The 22,198-nt window shown below is 46.7% G+C and overlaps 1 long non-coding RNA gene across 1 annotated transcript; it reads left to right on the top strand.

Annotated features, from left to right (window-relative positions):
- The first annotated feature begins 12,710 nt into the window (after positions 1-12,710).
- LOC148478369 (uncharacterized) lies at positions 12,711-21,695 on the top strand. The gene is made up of 3 exons (XR_015872405.1): positions 12,711-12,802; positions 15,849-16,087; positions 21,513-21,695. It is a non-coding gene; the product is annotated as an uncharacterized LOC148478369 (long non-coding RNA).
- Positions 21,696-22,198: the final 503 nt, after the last annotated feature.

Genomic DNA, 22,198 nt, shown 5'->3' with positions numbered 1-22,198 from the left:
AGGGTGCGAGGTTCCGGTTCAGATCTTCCAGCGGTTCGGATCTTCCCGCGGTTCGGAACTCGGATTTAAAAACTGAACTCGAGTTTTGGATTGCATGCTAATAAGTCAAAATTATATCATTTTAGCTGTTTTTTTTATTTTATTTTATTTTTTTAAATACAGACCCAAAACCAATACACGCGAGGGTGGTTCTGCAAAACCAAAACCCAAAGATGAATCTGGATCCAAAACCAACACACGGGGGTCAGCTCACATCTCCAGTACACTCACAAGCATAGAGAAACGAGCCAGCTCTATTATGACATCACACACATACTTTTACGCTGTTGTTCCCATTTGTGAGGGAAGAGGAGAGATCTATGCCGGTAGGGTTTGCACTTTTTAATATTAGGATCTCGGCACAACGGGACGTTTCCCCCAAAATTCACCCTGGGAGCACTGATCTGCTCACGTACACAATTCGGATTCTTTTTTTTATGGGACTATGGCCCTGATTCAGAGCCGGACGCTCTGACCAGAGCGCTCGCTCTGAATCAGGGCCCACCTCCATTAAAATGGAGCGTTCTCCCGGACGCTCATATAGCTGTGGGTCACCACCCACAGCATATACGAGCGTCCAACAAGATGGTCGCGATGGTCTTGACCATCGCGACCATCGGACTTGCGAGTGAAACCCTGTGGTCGGGTTTCTCAACCGCAAGACCCGGAGTGATTTTGGCTCTATCAGAGCCAAAATCACTCCCACTGACATCACTAGTGATGTCAGTGGGGCCGGCTTCAGACGGTAGGCGTTCCCATAGGAACGCCTCCGTCTGGCAGGCACGCCCCCAAAACGCCCACCAAAGGGGGCGTGCTGTCAATCAACATTGACAGCACGCCCCCTTTGGTGCGAGACCCGGAGCGATGGAAAGTCCTTCGCTCGCCGGGTCTCGCGCATGCGCAGTGGGGAACATCGACCCACTTGCGAGCGTACTGCCGCTCGCAAGTGGGTCTGAATGACCCCCTATGTTTAAATTTCAAGTTCACAGTTAGAACTTGCTTTACCTTTGAAATATCGCAAAACATAGTTATTGAAGCGCAAATGGTGTCAAAATCTGTTGCAGAAATTTTTCTGGATGTAGCTTGGGTGCTCACTTATCCCAATCCAAAGGTACAAAGGATGGGATGCGTCAAGCCCAAAATGTGGTCAAAACTCTCTTATCAGGGGAGGCGTCCTTTGCTTTTTTTAAACACAATTGTACATGCATACGGCATTACTAAGCAGTGCTAGGCATGCGATTGGTGGCAGGAAATGCCGTACATCATGCATCTCGCCCAAGGTCATGTATAAATGACACAGTACAGAGAAAGATCTTCCAGGATGAATCAGGATCTACAAAGTCCTCTACTACTAATAATAATACATAGCATCACAAACCCAATGCCAATAACTTGCATTGAAAAACACTGTTAGTCGGTGCTTGCCAGGAGCCTGCAAAACATATGGCAGTGCTTAATGCGGTCATGTTCCCTCCAACCTTTCTCACCTGACACGTTAGTAATTGAGGTGTGACTGACTCGCAGCATCAATCTTTAACCATTATCAACCGCGTCTGTAGCTATGTGATGTTGTTGTAACTTAGTCATTTCTCTAAGCCCGCGCTGGCCATGTTATTCCTTCCCAACGGAAGCCCCTGACCTACACTCCATCTGCTTGTTCACGGGCGTCTCATCGGTTATGCATGAGACAGGCATATATAACACCAGTAGCAGCTACTGTGTAACTTTCCCACTTTCAGGAAGTCACAGGGAATTATGGGGCTCATTCAGAGCCGCTCGCAAGATGTGATCGCTCGCTGGCAAAAAGGGGCCGGATATTGTAATGAAGTGCTTGCACTGCGTCTCGTAAGGACGCCACTATGTTTTAGCGAGCTACGGCAAAGTGCGCTCGCAAGTGTCTAAAGACGCCCACTTGCCACTCGCAACAGACGTCATCTCCGGGCAATGAAGGATTAATCGGGACCATCAAGAGCCATCAGAGCTGCTTACTGCCCTTGGGGTTGCCTTAGCCTGCCCGCAAGCCCTGCGATCAGTGCTGGCTGAAATACATTCAGGTGACATGTATCATGAGGCTACTTTGTAAATTATGCACGCCCTTTAAACAGCATTTTGGTGGCCTGACACGCCTGCGTTTGCACATCCACTCCTCCGTTCACAAGCACCTTCCCCTGTTACCTCCCACAAACGGCATTATCTGTCACTCAAAGCAGCGACCTGAAAGTGGCTTACAAGCTACCAAAATCAGATTGCAACGAACAGGGGCGGATTGGGACGGAAAACCAGCCCGGGAAATTTATAGAAGCAGCCCTCATGGGGGCGGGGCCTGTCGAGGGGGCGGGATCCCTTCTCATAGGGCACGATTCTGAGGTGGACATAGTTGCAGCCGTCCTTGCTTCTTTTGCTACAGTTTCGTCTGTGACTTTAAGCAAATATGCAAGGACTGAGAGGCCCACTTTCAATGTCTAAGGGGTCTATTTGCTAATCCATGGAGAGAGAGAAAGATAAGTCTCAGACAATCAGCTCCTTTCAGTTTACAGGCTGTGTTTGAAAAATGACAGTTGCTTGCTGATTGGTTGAGACTTATTTTTCTGCATTTATATCTGTAAGGATTAGTGAATAGACCCTGAAGACTTTAGACACCACCATCGGTCGCACCATTGGAACTTTCAACAGCCCTATGCTAGGTGCAGATCATCCGTCTAAGTATGGCCTCCAGTGTGAGCAATTCAGTGTCTCTGTAGCATACTTGCCTACCCTCCCGATTTGGTCGGGAGCCTCCCAAAAATCGGGTGCCGCTCCCGACCTCCCGGATGGCAGGCAAGTCTCCCGGCTGCCGCTGACCCCTCCTGTCCCACCGCCGACCCCTCCTGTCCCACCGCAAGTCTCCCGGCAGTGAAGGGGGGCGGTGACGCGATTCGCGTCAATTTGGTACCGCCCCTCTCTTCACACTGCCTGTAATATCGTCAGTGTGTAGCAGGGGCGGGGCCAAAATGATGCGCTCACGTGGCTCCGCCCCCGCCTTGCCCGCAAAAACTTAGCATCTTGCCGGCCCGCCTCCATCTGCTGGCCACGCCCCCCAGTAATGCCGATCTGGCTGCTCCCTCCCGGAAGGGGCAGCCAGATAGTCGGCATGTATGCTCTGTAGCCAAACCCCTGTAACCGCCTAGGAACACCCAACACATTTCTAATACACTACTTGGTGCACGCGTCTGAATCTGTACTGCCACTCAGACACGTGTGTAGATCAAAAACAACGTACAAGATGAAAATAAAACACATTATCCCCCACAAGAAAAAAATAAAAACACATTGGTCCACACATGAAAAAAATAAAAACACATTGGGCCTGATTCAGACCCACTCGCGAGCGGCTGTCCGCTCGCAAGTGGGTCGATGGTCTGCACTGAGCATGCGCACGACGGAGGGAGCTCCGTCGTGTGCATGCGCCAGACACGACAAGCGAAGGACTTTCCTTCGCTCGTTGTGTCCGATCAAAGGGGGCGTGCTGTCAATGTTGATTGACAGCACGCCCCCTTTGGTGGCCGTGCCGGGGGCGTGCCTCCCTGACGGGGGCGTTCCCACGGGAACGCCTCCCGTCAGAAGCCGGCCCACTGACATCACTAGTGATGTCAGTGGGAGTGATTTTGGCTCTGATAGAGCCAAAATCACTCCGGAGCTTGCGGTTGAAAACCTCAACCGCAGGCTCCGGCTCGCAATTTCGATGGTCGCGATGGTCACGACCATCGCGGCCATCAAAATGCACGCTCGTATAGCCTGTGGGTGGTGACCCACAGCTATACGAGCGTCCAGGAGGACGCTCCATGAAAATGGAGCCCGGCCCTCATTCAGAGCGTGCGCTCTGCTCAGAGCGTACGGCTCTGAATGAGGGCCTTTGTTCCACACATGAAAAATTAAAAAACACATTATCCCCCACAGGAAAAAAAAAAAAACATTATCCCCCACAGGGGGAAAAAAAACACATTGGTCCACACATGAAAAAAATAAAAACATATTATCCACCACAGGAAAAAAAAACAAAAACACATTGGTCCACACATGAAAAAACTAAAAACACATTATCTTCAACAAGAAGAAAATAAAACACACCGGCCCCAAACAAATACATTGGCCTCCACAGGTAAAAATACAAACTCATTGGACTCCACAAGAAGAAAAAACGCATTGGCCACCGCAGGAAAAAAAAAATAGGGTGCGTCCCCACCAGAAATAGCACCTGGAGCACAAACTTCATAAACTCCACCACCGCTGGGGTCGGGATGGGAGTAGCAGTAGTGGGAAGCAGGATGGGAGTAGTAATAGTAGTGGGACGCAAGGAGCAGGATGAAAATAGTAGTAGTGGGAAGCATGGGGTTGAATGGGAGTAGTAGTGTGGATTTGAGGGTAGGATGGGAGTAGTAGTAATGGCAGAGCTGGTGCAGGCTTGGAGTAATAATGGTGTGGGGCAGGCGGAGTAGTAGTTCAGAACGGGGGCAGGTACCAACACAGCCTCACGCACACTTACACAGGCTCTGACCTTACTCAGGAATTACTAACCTCATCACACGCAGTGATTACACAAGACTGAGAAACCATCAGTAACATGGAGTACCATCACAGCCTCACACACACTTACACAGCTCTTACCTTACTCAGGAATTACTAACCTCATCACACACAGTGATTACACAAGACTGAGAGACCATCAGTAACATGGAGTACCATCACAGCCTCACACACTTACACAAGCTCTGACCTTACTCAGGAATTACTAACCTCATCACACACAGTGATTACACAAGACTGAGAGACTGTCAGTAACATGGAGTACCATCACAGCCTCACACACACTTACACAGGCTCTGACCTTACTCAGGAATTACAAACCTCATCACACACAGTGACTACACAAGACTGAGACACCATCAGTAACATGGAGTACCATCACAACCTCACGCACACTTACACAGGCTCTGACCTTACTCAGGAATTACTAACCTCATCACACACAGTGATTACACAAGACTGAGAAACCATCAGTAACATGGATTACCATCACAGCCTCACACACACTTACACAGGCTCTGACCTTACTCAGGAAATACTAACCTCATCACACGCAGTGATTACACAAGACTGAGATACCATCAGTAACATGGAGTACCATCACAGCCTCACACACACTTACACAGCTCTTACCTTACTCAGGAATTACTAACCTCATCACACACAGTGATTACACAAGACTGAGAGACCATCAGTAACATGGAGTACCATCACAGCCTCACACACTTACACAGGCTCTGACCTTACTCAGGAATTACTAACCTCATCACACACAGTGATTACACAAGACTGAGAGACTATCAGTAACATGGAGTACCATCGCAGCCTCACACACACTTACACAGGCTCTGACCTTACTCAGGAATTACTAACCTCATCACACACAGTGACTACACAAGACTGAGAAACCATCAGTAACATGGAGTACCATCACAGCCTCACGCACACTTACACAGGCTCTAACCTTACTCAGGAATTACTAACCTCATCACACACAGTGATTACACAAGACTGAGAAACCATCAGTAACATGGAGTACCATCACAGACTCACACACACTTACACAAGCTCTGACCTTACTCAGGGATTGCTAACTTCAGAGCGCACTATGAGACCTCAGACTGCATAGGGCATCGCAGTGGCTAATTTATGCATGCCCCTGCAATGGCGTTGAAATGCACTGGCACGCCTGCGTTCTGCTGACCGCCCCTCCCCCCTTTCATCCCCCAAACTGCACCTCCTGTCAATCACTATGCGATGGGTCTGCGTAGTAACTGCAATCGCAATGTCCAGCTTATGCACGCGAACTGCTAAGCATATGCAGAAGGTAATAATAGGCCTATTGCATGCGTATTAGCAACTATGATCCAAGCTGAATCAGGGCCATATTTACCTACAGCTACAGAAAAGATAACACTGCCAATGAGATATAAAATGAAAGACAACTGAACACTACAAAGTATCAGACTACCATTCATCACACCTTGCTTTATGGTCATATCCCACCTGTTTAGGGGAATTACCGTGGGTGCAGGTCTGGCCACAGAGATGGATTGCTGAGGTCTGATAACAGTATGTCAAATCTGCCTAGATGGGTTCACATCTGGGCTCCTGTTCATGAAGAGAAGGGTAGACGGGCCGATATGATGAGAAGGGTACACAGGCCGATATGATGAGAAGGGTAGATGGGCCGATATTATGAGAAGGGTAGACGGGCCGACATGATGAGAAGGGTAGACGGGCCGACATGATGAGAAGGGTAGACGGGCCGATATGAAGAGAAGGGTAGACGGGGCCAATATGAAGAGAAGGGTAGATGGGCTGATATGAAGAACAGGGTAGATGGGCCGATATGAAGAGAAGGGTAGATGGGCCAATATGAAGAGAAGGGTAGATGGGCCGATATTATGAGAAGGGTAGATGGGCCGACATGACGAGAAGGGTAGACGGGCCGACATGATGAGAAGGGTAGACAGGCCGACATGATGAGAAGGGTAGATGGGCCGATATGACGAGAAGGGTAGATGGGCCGATATGACGAGAAGGGTAGACAGGCCGATAAGTCTGTCACAGTCCAGTTATTTCAGGCAGCCGGGGAGAGTGAACAACAGTGAGCTGAGCAGTACTACGGCAACTGAAAGACTTTGGGGGATCCAATGGAAGCTCCAATAATGAGCTCAGTGTTAGTTACAGACAGGGGGTTTATTTTTTACCCAAACCTGAATTGTCGGTTTTGGGCAGAGATGACCTTTAGTTTATTTGTACTGATTGTTACAGTCCCCAATGATTCCAACAATATTACAATTTTGGTTATTCTGATTACACTGGAAATTAAAACACACAAACTCATCAAAGCCTATCATTCCTCTCCCCTACCCTCCTTCTACATCCACCCTCCCCCCCCCCCTCTCCTTTGCTTATCCCCAGTTTATCCTTCCAACTGTTCACCCCTCCTCTTAGTATGTACTATAAGATCTCATGGCAGGGTCCACCTCCCTCATATTCCTCACCAGAACTATCCTTACTTCCAGTGCTCCCTGTTCCTTGTCTTCTAGTCCCAGTTAGTGACTCTGACTCACCCTTGGTTGGGTACAGTTTCAGTGAGTGCTGAGCTGCCCCATCCCCATGACTCACCTTTACTTACACCTACACTTACACCTATACTTACACCAATACATACACCTATACTTACACTTATACTTACACCTACAGTTACACCTACACTTACACCTACACTTACACCAATACATACACCTATACTTACACTTATACTTACACCTATACTTACATCTACATTTACACCTACACTTACACTTACACCAATACTTACACCAATACTTACACCTACACTCAGTGGCGTAACTAGGGTATTTGGAGCCCAGGGCAAATTTGAAAAGGGAGCCCCCCCCCAACATCCCGAGATGTGCGCGCGCAGAAAAAAATGGGCGTGGTCACTTAAAAATGGGGCATGTCAACATGACACACCCCTTTATTTTCACGCTGAACATTCCTATCCATATGCACCTTAACCCCAGTAGTACCCCTTATACAGTACCCCCAGTATGCAGTTGTGGTCCCTCTTATGCAGGCCCATAGTAGTGCCCCTTATACAGTATCCCCATTAGTGGTCCCCCTTATACAGCCCCCAATTAGTTCCCCTTACTCAGTACCCCCAGTAGTGGCCCCCCCAAATGCAGTGCCCCACGTAGTGTTCCCCCTTATGCAGTGCCCCCAGTAGCAGTCCCCACAATGCAGTGCGCCCAGTAGCGGTTTCCCCTTAAGCAGTGCCCTTTATATAGTGCCCCCAGAAGTAGTCCCCCCCCTATGCAGTGCCCTTTATATAGTGCCCCCAGCAGTAGTCCCCCCCATGCAGTTTTCCCAGTAGTGGTCCCCTTATGCAGGCTCCCTGTAGTGATCCCCCCTATCCAGTGCCCCCTGTAGTGGCCCTTCCTATTATTGCCCCCAGTAGTGGTCCCCCGAGTGCAGTGCCTCTAGTAGTAGGCCCCTTTTATAATGCCCCCAGTGGCAGTTCCCCCCAAGTAGTAGTCCCTAGTAGAGTAGGTCCTCCCAATGGTGCCCCCAGTAGTAGCCACCCCTCCCCCAGTAGAGGTCCCCCCAGTAGTAGCCACCCCTCACCAAGTAGAGGTCCCCCCAGTAGTAGCCACCCCCCTCCCCCGTTGTGCAGATAGGTTAAAATATATATATATATATATATATATATATATATAAAAATATACTTACCTGAATCTCTGCTCCTGGTCCTGGTCCTGCTTGCGACGCCACTCCCGCCCGGGCTGGTGCGTCAGTCCCATTACCCACTGCAGGAGCCGGACGGAAGTCCGGCTATTGCAGTGGGTGCTGCAGCAGTCAATGAGAGTCTCTCTGACTCTCATTGGCTGCTGTTTAACACACGCATCGCCGCCAGCGCTGGCGGTGATGCGTGTATTATGCACAGCCTGAGCCCGCCTCCTAGCACTATTGAGCAAGCACTCAGGGGGAGGGAACGGGCTCAGGTGTGCAGCACAGGACCGGCGCTGGAAGCCTAGCGCCGGTCCTGTGTAAATGTGTAGCGCTGACTGCACTCATTGCGGTCGGCGCTACACTGGCTAACTAGGGCGGGCGGGCCGGTACCGTGGCCGGCGGCGCCCCCCAGCGCCGCCGGTCCAACGGCGCCCAGGGCACGCACCCCACTCGCCCTGCCCTTGTTACGCCACTGCCACCTATACTACTACACTTACACTTACACCTATACTTACCCCTATATTTACCCGTACACTTACCCGTACACTTACACCTACACCAATACATACACCTATACTTACACCAATACATACACCTATACTTACACCAATACATACACCTATACTTACAATTACACCTATACATACACCTACACTTACACCTACACCTACACCAATACTTACACCTATACTTACACCTGTACTTACACCTATACTTACACTTAAACCTACACTTACACTTAGGGGTAAATTTACTAAAGTGAGTTTTTAGAAGTGAGTTTTAAAAGTGATGTTGCCCATAGCAACCAATCAGATTCTACTTAACATTTAACAAGCACCTTCTAGAAGATAATAGCTAGAATCTGATTGGTTGCTATGGGCAGCATCACTTTGAAAACTCACTTCTAAAAACTCTCACTATTATATAAATGTACCCCTTATACTTGCACCTATACTTACACTTATACTTACACCAATACCTACACCTACACTTACACCTACACTTACACCTATACTTGCCTTTTAAGATATATGGGCCTATTCATCAACACTTTTATAATGGTGTTAAGGTCAGTTTCTATACTAACACTTACATCTACACTTACACTTATACTTACACCAATACTTACACCTATACTTGCACTTATACTTACACCAATACTTACACCTACACTTACACCAATACTTACACCTACACTTACTCCTATACTTACCCGTACACTTACACGTACACTTACACCTACACCAATACATACACCTATACTTACACCAATACATACACCTATACTTACACCAATACTTACACCTATACTTACACCTACACCTATACTTACAAATACAATTACAACTATACTTAGTACATTAGTATGTGGATATGGAAATTATGCTATTCATCAAATTCCAAAAATGATGTATTTTTGGATTTTGATGGAGTTACTATGCGCCACTCTCAGGTGACGTATAGCGGGTTACACTTATCTGCTTTCAGCTGGGCAGGTCCTCCTCCAGCTCGCTCCGTCGCTCCTTGGTCCCTCCTCTGGCTTCGGCTGCTGCTCTGACTGTGTTCTCCCAGCAGAACACTGTAAAGTTTAAAAAAAAAACCAAAGTTTAAAAAAAAAAAATTCTTCAGCAAGCCGGGCAGGAGGTCAGGGTCCGCGACTGCAGCCTGTCAGGGTACAGATAGCCAGGTAGGTGGGGGAGCAGAGGAGGTGGGGGTGGACGGACACAGAGTTACCGCAGCTGTAATGCGCTGCTATTGTGAACATACGGCGCATGCGCAGCACTAATTACAGCTGCGATAAGTAAGAGTAGCTAGGAAAAAGTATCTATTTTCTGAAAAGCTGTAATCACAAGAATGACAGCTTTCCGGAATAGATAATTATGGAGACGAGGAATGATGAATCCTCCGGTAATTAGGTAGAACTCCATGCGAGTTCTAAACCTAATTACATCCATCGATATTTTAGTGTTGATGAATAGGCCCCAAAGTAAGTTACCCATTCACGGATCCCTTTCCGGTAATGGCCGCTTTCACATATAGGCTACAATGGGCAACCTTGGGATTAGCTCCTGAAAAACGAAGGGCCTGATTCAGAGCCGCTAGCTGCCGATGAGCGCTCGCTCTGAATAAGGGCATGTTTTGGGTTTTTTTTGCTTCAGCCCGCTCGCAAAGCTGTGGGTGACCACCCACAGCTTGTGTGAGCGGCCTAGAGATGGTCGTGATTATCGCGACCATTCGACTTGCGAAGAGACCCTGTGGTAGGGTCTCGGCTCCCGCAAGCCCGAGTGGATGTCCTGCTCTAATAGAGCAGGAAGTCCACTACTGACATCACTAGTAATGTCAGTAGGGCTGCCCACAAACGCCAGGCATTCCTAAGGGAACGCCTGCGTTTGCCTAACCACCCCCTGTCCCCGCCCACAAAACGGGACGAGCTGACACTCACCATCGACAGCCGCCCCGGAGGCTGCGCATGCGCAGTGGAGGACCATTGACCCGCTTGCGAGCGGGTCTGAATCAGGCCCTAAGTATTTTGGATCTTGATAAATTTGGTCATATCGTACCTCTCATAGACTAATATGGGGAATGAATTTGCGTTAGAAGATAGAGGGACCACAGGAGATATTGGAGATGTAACCTAACAATACATTCAGGGGAAATATAAATAATGCATGATCCTCCAATAAGGGCATGATAAACCGATCCCTCAGTCACATGCTGCCACTACCCTGCTCTATATGTTCCTATGCTTAACGTCCAGGCTACTGTGGACAATGCTATTACTGCCCTCGTCATGTCTGTATTTAACAATAAGTATTTTTTTGTAACAAGCTCCACCTGAAACCCATCCCGCATAGCAGCCTTCTACTCCCAGGTTTCTGATACTACAGGAGATTCACCATTAATTATCTCTGAGGAACTTGGGTTAGTAGAAGATGACTTGTGGGACACAAACATGGTTTCTCCGGACGATAAGATGGCTCCTCCTGCTGGCTACTTAAATCACTCTTCCACCCCTATATCCAAATATAAAAAATCTCTACTTTAGCAAAGCAGCTCGCTCCGTTATTCCAGTTCTTTGGAACTCTAGTAAATCCCCTTCCTGCAAAGATTCATTCCATAAGATTGATTATTTTATGTCTATGGACATTTTAAGCTCTACACTAGATATAACTTCAGATTTTGCTAGTATCTGGTTCCCCTGGTTGGAATACAAATCCTGATGATTTCAAGAATTATGTCATCCTCCTTACAGCCAAACACATCATTTCTGATTTCTGGATAATGACCTACAGGTATATTTTCCTCATCAATAAATGATCCCTCACCTTCTCCTATCTACCTACAACTTTCCTATTCTTTCTTTCTCAATTTATTTGTGTTCCAGAATATGTTTTACTTTTCTTGTGATTGTTTAGACTGTATATTATTGACTTTTTTTATACACAGCTTTGTACTGTATATGATTGTTTTTGTAAACAGATTCGAGTTTGTTTTGACACAAAATACAATGTCTGTATTTTTCATGCTTATTCGAAAATTTAATAAAAACAGAATACACGCAAAAAAAAGCTGGTTCCTGCTGTCAATTTGCCTCAATTCTCTGATTGGCTCCAGTACCAGAAGAACATGGGCCAGATTAACTTCACTGCAGATTGTAAGCATACAAAGATTGTCATCCTATGTCCTACTCCTTCCACTGGTCACTCCTCTTCCATGTAGAACATTCCGTATGTCCGCTAGTACCCCGGCTGTACTACTAACGTGCCAGGTTAACCTATGTTATTATCTCATCAATATTGTTTGATATGTATTGTCACAGCTTTCAATTAATTTTCTGTGATGGGAATATAAGGTTCTCACAGACTGACAAAAAAGGCATCTTTGATACTGCTAAGCCTAATGGTGGGCCAGCCAGCTTGTCCACACAGCGAAGCGCCAATATTTGTGAACCTAAGGCTATGGTCTCTTGCCTAGGTCATGTAATTCTCAGCTCACTTTGTGTCAGGATGCGGCCTGGGATTGGTCGCTACTCACCTCCATGCCGGCATCCTTGGGCTTAGGTGTTCGCTCGCTGGCAGTAGAGGTGAGTGGTGACTGAGTATTCTCCCAGGGGTCTGCTAAGGCTTCCATGCGTGCGTCCTGGTTCCCGTGGCAGCAGGCATGGGCGCAGCCATGTTGGTCCATATCACCTGACTAGTCTCTTCCAATGGTAGTCCTGTGGTCTCTCAGCTGATCCTCTGAACCAATGACCAACTGCCTAAGGGTATTTAGGTCTGACTCCAGGAACAGGAAGTTGCCTGATCAACTTCATCTCTTCATTTACTACATTTACTAGTCTTCAGTGTTCCAGAGACTGAGTACTACTTCTTCACTCCAGGCTCCCTATTGTTTTCAACTTCCAGTGTTTTCCAGGAATTCTTTCTCCAATGTGCAGTTCAACTGTTCATGCTGAATTCAGGTGTGCTGTCTAGTTCTCTCTGTGTTACATGCTTCAGCTGTTGAGCTGATTAGCAGTATTCTGAGTTTCCCTTCTCATGTTGATTCCCTGAGTTATAAGTATTTGCTCTCATGCTGAATTCAGGTATGCTGTCCAGCTCTCTCTCTGTGTTACATGCTTCAGCTGTTGAGCTGATTACCAGTTTTCTGAGTTTCCCTTCTCATGCTGATTTTCATGAGCTACATGTTCACCTCTCGCATAGTTACAGAGCAAGTATGCGATTGCATCTCTATCAATTCCAATTGCATCCCTGTGTCTGCATTCTCTGTGTTCCCTACAGCAAGTCAGTCTCAGGATCTTTCGTGTCTCCCAGAGCAAGCCTTCTTCTGGTTCATTTCCAGTATCACTCCATTTCCAGTATTTCCCAGTGCCATCTCATTTCTACTAATCCCCATTTTGTCTCATTGCTAGTAATCTCCAGTGTTATCACAGCTTTCATTAACTTCCAGTGTTATTACATTTTCCAATAATTCACAGTGTTATTTCCTAGTATTATATCCCTGTCTTCTGTCACTCCCAGGTACCTGTACAGAGGGTTGTGATCTGCTCACTTGATGCGACAAACCCAGATGTCAGTAGTAGGGGTCACTGGTGAAGGCCACCAAGTGGGTTAGACTCCGCACCTCTGGGCAGGTCTAGCCAAACCTGGGTTTGGATGCAATAAGAAGACATTTTCACTTTCACCCCTGTCTGCTGTTGCTCTACCACCCTAAACCCCCCGGTTCATGGCCTCAACAGAGGTGTCCCTAGTGATACTTTGTTAGGTCAGTCCTCCAACAAATATGGCTGAAGAGGCTTATTGGCTCCGCTACCCACACTGACCTGAATCTGAACCAATCTGCTCTGGTCTTTAGGTCCAAGGAAGTAGTCACCAAGGCTCTATCACTGCAGTCTTTGACTGGCCATGTCGTTTTTTTAGGTTCTCGGAAAGTCTGCTCAGTGTAATTTCCACTTATGATAATACTTTGTTCTTATTATCATTTATTATTAAATTATTATGCAGCAATGTAGAATGACTCATTCACATCAGTCCCTCCTCCCATGGAGAATATACAAACTCCACACAGATGGGACCTAGGAGCTCATTCAGATCCAGACGCTAAGCTGTGCTCTCACGCAGCTAAAAGGGGACAGGTATGCAAATGCCGCGAATGCACTGTCTGGTGTAAGGACGCCCTCTATGTCTTAGAGAGCGATGGCAGAGCGATAGCACACCGGTATAAAGACGTCCACTTTTCTCTCTTAACACACGTCATCTCCAGGAAGTGTATGAACCATCGAGCGCCATCGGAGCTGCACGCAGAGCTTGAGGTAGACTTTACCCCGCTGCAAGCGCTGCGATCACTGCAGGCCGAAAATCAACCAAGTGACGTGTACAATGACGCATCTTTCCTAATTATGCACGCCCATAAAACTCCGTTTTGAAGGCCACACACGCCTGCGTTTGCAGCACCACTCCCCCGTTCACAAGCACCTTCCCCTGTTACCACCCACAAACGGCGCTCTGTCACTCAAAATAGCATCCAGTCTGTGTACTACGAGAACGCCTACCGTCAGAAGCCGGCCCCACTGACATCACTAGTGATGTCAGTGGGAGTGATTTTGGCTCTGATAGAGCCAAAATCACTCCTGGCCTTGCGGTTGAGAAACTCAACCGCAGGCTTCTGCTCGCACTGGCGATGGTCGCGATGGTCAAGACCATCGCGACCATCATTCTGCACGCTCGTATATGCTGTGGGTGGTGACCCACAGCTATACGAGCGTCCAGGAGGACGCTCCATATTTATGGAGGTGGGCCCTGATTCAGAGCGAGCGCTTTGGTCAGAGCGTCCAGCTCTGAATCAGGGCCAATGTCTCTAAATAAATACATGTGTTCAAAAAATAGTTTTGTTATCAAAGATAACGTTTTGAAGTTCTGAAATATAGTTTCAAGTACAGAAACCATTTGAAATTCACGTTCTCCGCTGTTCCTTTCAATTTATTTTGGTAGATTTTAAAGGAAAAGGAGTTATAATTAGACATAGATGAGTATACACATTTGTTGATAAATTAATTAGGGAAGATACAAAGTTGAGAGTGTTTATTAAGTTTCTCCATGTTAATGAGGCAACTGTTAATCTGATACGATAAATCTTGTAATAAACTATTTATATCAGATCTGAGGAAACTCTGCGCTTCCAACAAACATGTTAAAGGGTGAACAAATTTGTTCTCTGCGCATTTTCTGAGCAGATATCTATATCCGCCCTGTTTAAATGAGGTACGTTAGCTTGTGACTTCCCTTCCATTTTTGTAGGCAGAAACTGGAGGCTTGGGTGTATTAGATTAGTAAGTGTAGTCCAACATCCAATCTCCATTATCCCAACATCAATCATTTAGTGGAATTACTGTATAAGAACTGTAAAAACCAACTAGCGAAGTGTAGTCAGGATAAATATCAAAATAATTTACAATTCTCATTCCAGTCCATATAATAATGTAATCAATCCAATGTAAGTGTACCGATTGTCCGCCATCCTCTTCAAAGAAGCCCAAATAATATCTCCACTGCGCTCAGAATCCCGACAGACGGGATTCTGGTGTTCACAATGCCACGCTGGAATCCCAACACTTATCGGAATACCGGCATCAGGATCCCGAAGGTAAGTAGCGGGGTTAGGGGGAGGGGGCTAGGGTTAGGCACTAGGGGGAGGTTAAGGTTAGGCACCTGTGAGAGAGGGTTAGGGGTTAGGTTAGGTATACTCACCTCTCCTCATTGGGATTCTAACCTGGTCGGGATGCCGGTGTCTGGATTCTGACCGCTGGGATCGCGTACCTAACCCCTCAGCCTTATGTAAATAAAACATATATATGAGGGTGAAGGTATATGGGAGCAATATAAGCTCATTACTTGTTAAGCTGGGTCATGTGATCAGTCACTCTTCCAGACAAAATTGAAACTGCTGAAGCAGATGTACACATAGAACACCTATGACTAACGCATTTCACCCCAATGGCAACCTTTCAGAGCTTCCACAGCAGTAATCACAAGCAAATGAAACTTACAGGCAACCAGGTATCCAAAGAACTTTAGAGAAACGCCCAGGAGTCGGTTTCTGGAATCAGATGTGAATGCAGGATCCAACAGCTTCCTATGACTTGCAGAAGCCTTGGTGCAAGGTCCAACACACAAGTTCCTCTGAAATGCAGAAGATGGGTGCAAGAGTACAAAAGGCAGAAAAGAGAGAAGAACAAAAACCCAGCAAGGTAACTCTGCGACATACCTCTATTTAAGGGGAGATCATTAAACACATGAACAACAGCTGAGAATAATTACTGAGGCTGGTAACAGATCTACATAGCAGCCACTGGTGGTAGAATTAGAGAAAGCAGATTTAGCGCCTACTAGTGGTGGAAGTAGGAATAAAAGCAGGACTTTGACAGATTTGAAGTTATCATGCACAGGGGAGTTACGCTATCATGCTGCATTGCTGGGTCAGTAATTATCGCTGTTTCCACAGACAGAAATACTGAAAACATAACCTGTTAGGGGTATTTGAGGATTGGAGTTAAAAACCACTGCTATGAAATGTTTAATGAAAATTAGTGTAGATAAATAATTTTGTGTAAACCTAACTAAAAAAAAAAACTGAGAAAGGATTTAATGACACTTTTTTTATTTTATTTCTGATTAAGTCTTCAATGACATGTCCCCCTGTTTCAGCGACTCCACAGACCTATGTACAGTATTACATGTGACTAAGCTGCCAATAGATGCAGCCGAGAGTCTTCTTATACCCCTTACACACTGCCAGCAATAACCCGGGTCAGTGTGCAGTGTGAAAGGGCTTGTAATAACCCAGGTCGAGCAACCCGGCATTTCAACCCTGGTCACGAGAAGAGTTGAACGCATGTTGAACCCGGCTCATGATGCAGTGTGAATGGGTAACTGGGTCCCCTTCACTGTGGATATGAGATCATCTCCAAGCGACGGCTCACCATGTAGCGCCAATGAAGTCATCGACCCAGCATTAGTACCGGGTCGGGCTGCCAGTCTGAAAGGGGTCTCAGCTGGGTACCACCAGGGATTGGCGCGTGAACGTAATCCTGGGTGCGACCCGGCATACAGATGTAAATAAGGTATTACTTATGCGGTGATGGGCTGCATGTCTGATGACGCACATGTCTGTAGAGGAACGGTTTTCTAATTACGGTAGACATCATAAGGGTATACTGTATGTCCTGGCGAAGGACAATCAGCCTCAGAGGGAGGCAATCGGGAAGCCGACTGCCTAAATACCGGCAGCCGGCTTCCCGACTGTCTTATCCCGGCAAGGGTGAAATGCCGGGCATCTAGATGTAGACGCCCGCATTTCCCTGACGCCGGGAGACCAGCGCCCGGCATCACGATCATAGTGATGCCGGGCGCCGCGAGCGGACAGCCGCGGGGGGGGGAGGGTTAGGTTTAGGGCTCCCGGGGGGGACTTAGGGTTAGGCACCCCCCCGGGAGGGTTAGGGTTAGGCTAGGGGGAGGGAGGGTTATTGTTAGGCACCCCCGGGGGGGATTTAGGATTAGGCACCCCCCCGGGGGACTTAGGTTTAGGCAGCGGGGAAGGGGGTGGTTAGGGTTAGGCACTTAGAGGGGGGATTAGGGTTAGGCACTTGGGGGAGAAGTTAGGGTTAGGCACCCCTAAGGAGGGTTAGGGTTAGGGGGGTTAGGTTAGGTTAGTGGATACTTACCTATCCACGATCGGGATTTCCAGCGCTGTCGGGCTTCCGCTGCGTCGCACTCTGCTCCTGTCGGGCTGCCGCTGACGGGAATCGAACCGCCGGCCATGTGGCCGACGGTATTTCATACCAATTCCACCTCAGATACCATTAAGCCCCGGAATAGTGACATTCTGTCCTTCACCGCTTGCTCAGAATAAACAGTGCTCCAATCCTATTAAACGCAGCCCATATACAACAGCGCATTAGTGCTGTCATACCAATGCGCTATTTTCCATCACATCTATCCGTACAATCACCCACAGTTGTCTATTTGTTCGCGGCAATGTCAGGCGACTGATCATATCCGAGGAGAGTGTGAGCCCATCATTTGGGAAGCTAATTACATTGGACAGAACAGTGACTGGCAAATTAACACATTAAAAGACAATTTGCTATTGATAGAATTAACTTTAATCATCACTTATGTAGCAATAAGCAGAGCATACAACAAGCCAAGGCTAGACACATATGTCAGATGAATCCTCCGCAGTTATACTGTCAGTGTGCACGCCTCGTATTTCGCTGGCTAATTAACGTGTTAATGGCTACACACGGACATTTCAGGTCCTTTCTATTCATAAGTGTATCATCTAATGACAGTCTACACATCGTCTTCTTGTCTTATGTACAGTATATAGTATATATGCATTATTACACGATCGAACAGCACTTAGCTGTATTATATTGCATCTCTCGATTGAGAGAGAGAGAGAGAAAGAGAGAAAGAGAGAAAGAGAGAGAGAGAGCGTTTTTGTGGTACTGATTACAATGGAGATCCTTTCAGTAGCACAAGTATTGTAGGTGGGAGCAGGAATGTAATACCCCTTTTACACCAGAGCAAAAACCTGGGTTTTTTCTGGGTCTACCCGGGTCGCAGCTCAGTGTAAAAGGGTCCCTGAAAAATAACCCAGGTTAAGTGACCCAGCAATCCAACCCAGGTAGCTACCAGGGTTGGACCCAGGATGGACCCGTGTAATGGTGCAGTGTAAACGGTGCAACCCGGGTTATCTGACCTGGGTCATGCCTAAAATGAGCTGATTGGTGGTTGTGGAGCATTCACTTCCCACTTTTTATGACATCACAGGTTTAGCAGGGCAGACCTGAGTTCAGTGTGAACAGGGCTGACTTGGGAATAACCCAGATCGAAGGTGCAGTGTAAATGGGTCTGACCTGGGTTTGACCAGAGTTGGAACCATGTCCAAAAACCCAGGTCGGACCTGGGTTTTTGGTGGAAAAGAGGTATTATAATGATAATAATATCTGCAGGAACAGAAAAACTTTGTGACCTGCAGAAGATGGCCATTATTCCATTTCTGATTTTTAAATATGAAATTCAATATAATGTTTGATGGTGGTTATCAATGTAGCAATCTGCACATAGTTTGAATCTAAAATAATTAGATCTAGGGGCAGATGTACTAAGCTCTGGAAAGTGATAAATTGGACAGTGATAAACTACAGTACCAACCATTCAGCTCCTCACTTTCACTTTTCAAACACAGCCTGTAACATGACAGTTAGGAGCTGATTGGTTGGTAGTTTATCACTCTCCAATGTAATCACTTTTCAGAGCTTAGTACATCACCCCCTAAGGGTCGTATTCAATTAGCGGCGAAAAGCCGAGATCGTCGATAAGCACAATGTTTTCGCCTCATTCGTCTGTTCTGAGGCAAAGTTTTTGCCTACTTACACAGAGCGCGCTCCCGCTTTTCTCCCTATTCAATTGCAAAACAAGTGAAAACGCAGATGTGCGAGTGCAGCAAATAGTCAAAATAGCGAAAAAGGACAGTTTTTTTGTGGGGAAATCAGTCTGTACCCCCTAAAAAGCCTAACTGACCCGGGGAGTCAATATAGAAGTGTATTAACAAAGCTAATAAAAGTATTTTAGCATCTTAAATTGAGTCATAGGGCTGTTATTTGCATATTTACATAAATTATCACAGCTGAGTGTCTGTCTGTCCAGATTCATTCTCCCCAGAGCAGGTCACAGCTGAGTGTCTGTCTGTCCAGGCTCATTCTCCCCAGAGCAGATCACAGCTGACTGTCGGTCTGTCCAGGGTCATTCTCCCCAGAGCAGGTCACAGCTGAGTGTCTGTCTATTCAGGCTCATTCTCCCCAGAGCAGATCACAGCTGCGTGTCGGTCTGTCCAGGTTCATTCTCCCCAGAGCAGGTCACAGCTGAGTGTCTGTCTGTCCAGGTTCATTCTCCCCAGAGCAGATCACAGCTGAGTGTCTGTCTGTCCAGGTTCATTCTCCCCAGAGCAGATCACAGCTGCGTGTCGGTCTGTCCAGGCTCATTCTCCCCAGAGCAGGTCACAGCTAAGTGTCGGTCTGTCCAGGTTCATTCTCCCCAGAGCAGATCACAGCTGAGTGTCTGTCTGTCCAGGTTCATTCTCCCCAGAGCAGATCACAGCTGAATGTCTGTCTGTCCAGGTTCATTCTCCCCAGAGCAGATCACAGCTGAGTGTCTGTCTGTCCAGGCTCATTCTCCCCAGAGCAGGTCACAGGTAAGTGTCGGTCTGTCCAGGTTCATTCTCCCCAGAGCAGATCACAGCTGAGTGTCTGTCTGTCCAGGTTCATTCTCCCCAGAGCAGATCACAGCTGAATGTCTGTCTGTCCAGGGTCATTCTCCCCAGAGCAGATCACAGCTGAGTGTCAGTCTGTCCAGGCCTGTCCTGGAGGGGGAAGCCAGGTTGGCATGTTAGAGGGAGCGCGGTGCAGCATAAGGGGTGGGTCGAGAGAATGACTGCACGATCGTGTCATTGTGGCCCCGCCCCCGCTACACAAAGCCAAGATTACCACCATTGTAAAGCAGGGGGCGGAGCCACGATGACGCGATTCAGCGCAAATGGCTTCATAGCCCCTCCTACTGCAGGGTTATGTGCGGGGAGGTGCAGTGTGTGCGCAGGGGTGTGGGGGGGCCGGGGTAAGCGGCCGGCCGGGAGAATTGTCCACTTTTCCGAGCAGACAGGAGCACCACCTGATTTTCGGGAGCACCCTGGCAGCTCCAGGAGAGTAGGCAAGTATGACTTTATCTCTCTTTAATGTTTGATACATTCCCCCCCCCCATATCTGCCCAATTATACAAATATATTTTCTTTTCTTTCTCAGTATACTGTACCTGAAGCATAAGAAACATTTCTTGTATCAATGCGCCTGGAAGATAGACTGGGTTCCGCTCCATCTCTTATAGGCTGCAAATTATCGGGACTGTTTATACCTCAGCTTAGTGGAGGCGAGGGTCATCTCACACTGAATGATATTAAAAATGTATTATATCTACTACCTTCACCCCTTCCACCAGAAAATTATATATATATATATCATCTGGGGATGGCTCTATTCAATTAAAAAAACTAAAAACTTTCAACCCGCAAAAAAATAATTTATTTGTGCTGGAACCATTTGGACCAGTTCAAATTCAATCACGCCAACCTCTAAGCTGAAAGCTCGAATTTAAAATCCAAGTTCCAAGTTGACATTCATAGATCGCAGTTAAATAAATAAAATACAGAAAGCTTTTCTTTTTCTGCGCGTTGGAGTTACAAAGGTTCCAGTGGGTTATGTTTAACCCTTTAAATAGTTTGCAAAGTGCGCATCTATTTTCCTCATTTGAAAATTTAAATGTACATATTAGGTTTAGCTACTTTTATTCAAACTGTAAAGCTGGAAGGTTCTATGGAATCAAATGCAGAAAAAGGGGGGGATGCAGATGCAAACTCTAAGGACTAAGAATACTAAATATCAACATATATATAATAAACTATCAATTAACATGGTTTTCTATTGAGGTTCTTAGTACATGTGTGGCCAAAGATGGTTCTATGGTATCTTTATTTTGTATTATTTTCTCTTAAATCCAGCAGTAAATGCCGCACACAGAGTATACATCCCAAGATCTCACTCTTATCTCTCTAAACAGAATTTCCACAATCTCACGGTCGTCCTGCTGTATATTCTTCATGACATTCACAAATCCCGTCTCACACAAAAGGACCGCCGGCAAAGAAAAAAACAAGGGAGCAAGTTTTCATCCACTGATTCTCCCGTTGATAATTTATGAATAAAGAAATTCTAAGCTGCAAATGGAACATCTGACGGATATCCGCGCACTGTAATGACCTTACAACCTTATTTTAAGATGTAGCAGCATAAAGATTTTTGTCTGAAGGATATCTGTAAATAATGAGAAGTCATCTGCAAGTTAAACATAGTTCTTTTTGCAGAGAAAAAAAATAACCGTGATGCAGCTTTTTGTTAAAAGGAGATGAAAAGCGTCACGCTGGGACATTCAGTGCAGACCTGGTGATGCGGATTCCTCTGTGTATGGCACACACCAGTACAGGATGGAGCTGGAACACAGTAGGAAATAAGCCGTGTGAATCTTTCACCTAAATAGCTAATAGGTATCTTTTATACTACGCCACACCGAGTGGATGTCTCGCTAATGTCTGCGCTAATCACGTTTCTCTTGGCTATTAAATGGCATCCAGTGCTGGGGGAACGCTATTTTCATGAATTTGGAGAGGGCCTTTGAAAACAGAGTAGAGTAAAATTAGTATACAGCAGATGGTAACGTCTCCAGCTGATATAAGAGTACACCCCACG

Source organism: Taudactylus pleione, unplaced genomic scaffold (assembly GCF_031769625.1).
Source record: "Taudactylus pleione unplaced genomic scaffold, aTauple2 ptg000660l, whole genome shotgun sequence".
Taxonomy (NCBI): Eukaryota; Metazoa; Chordata; class Amphibia; order Anura; family Myobatrachidae; genus Taudactylus; species Taudactylus pleione.
Note: the sequence above shows the minus strand (reverse complement) of the source record. Positions and strands in the feature narration are given on the sequence as shown.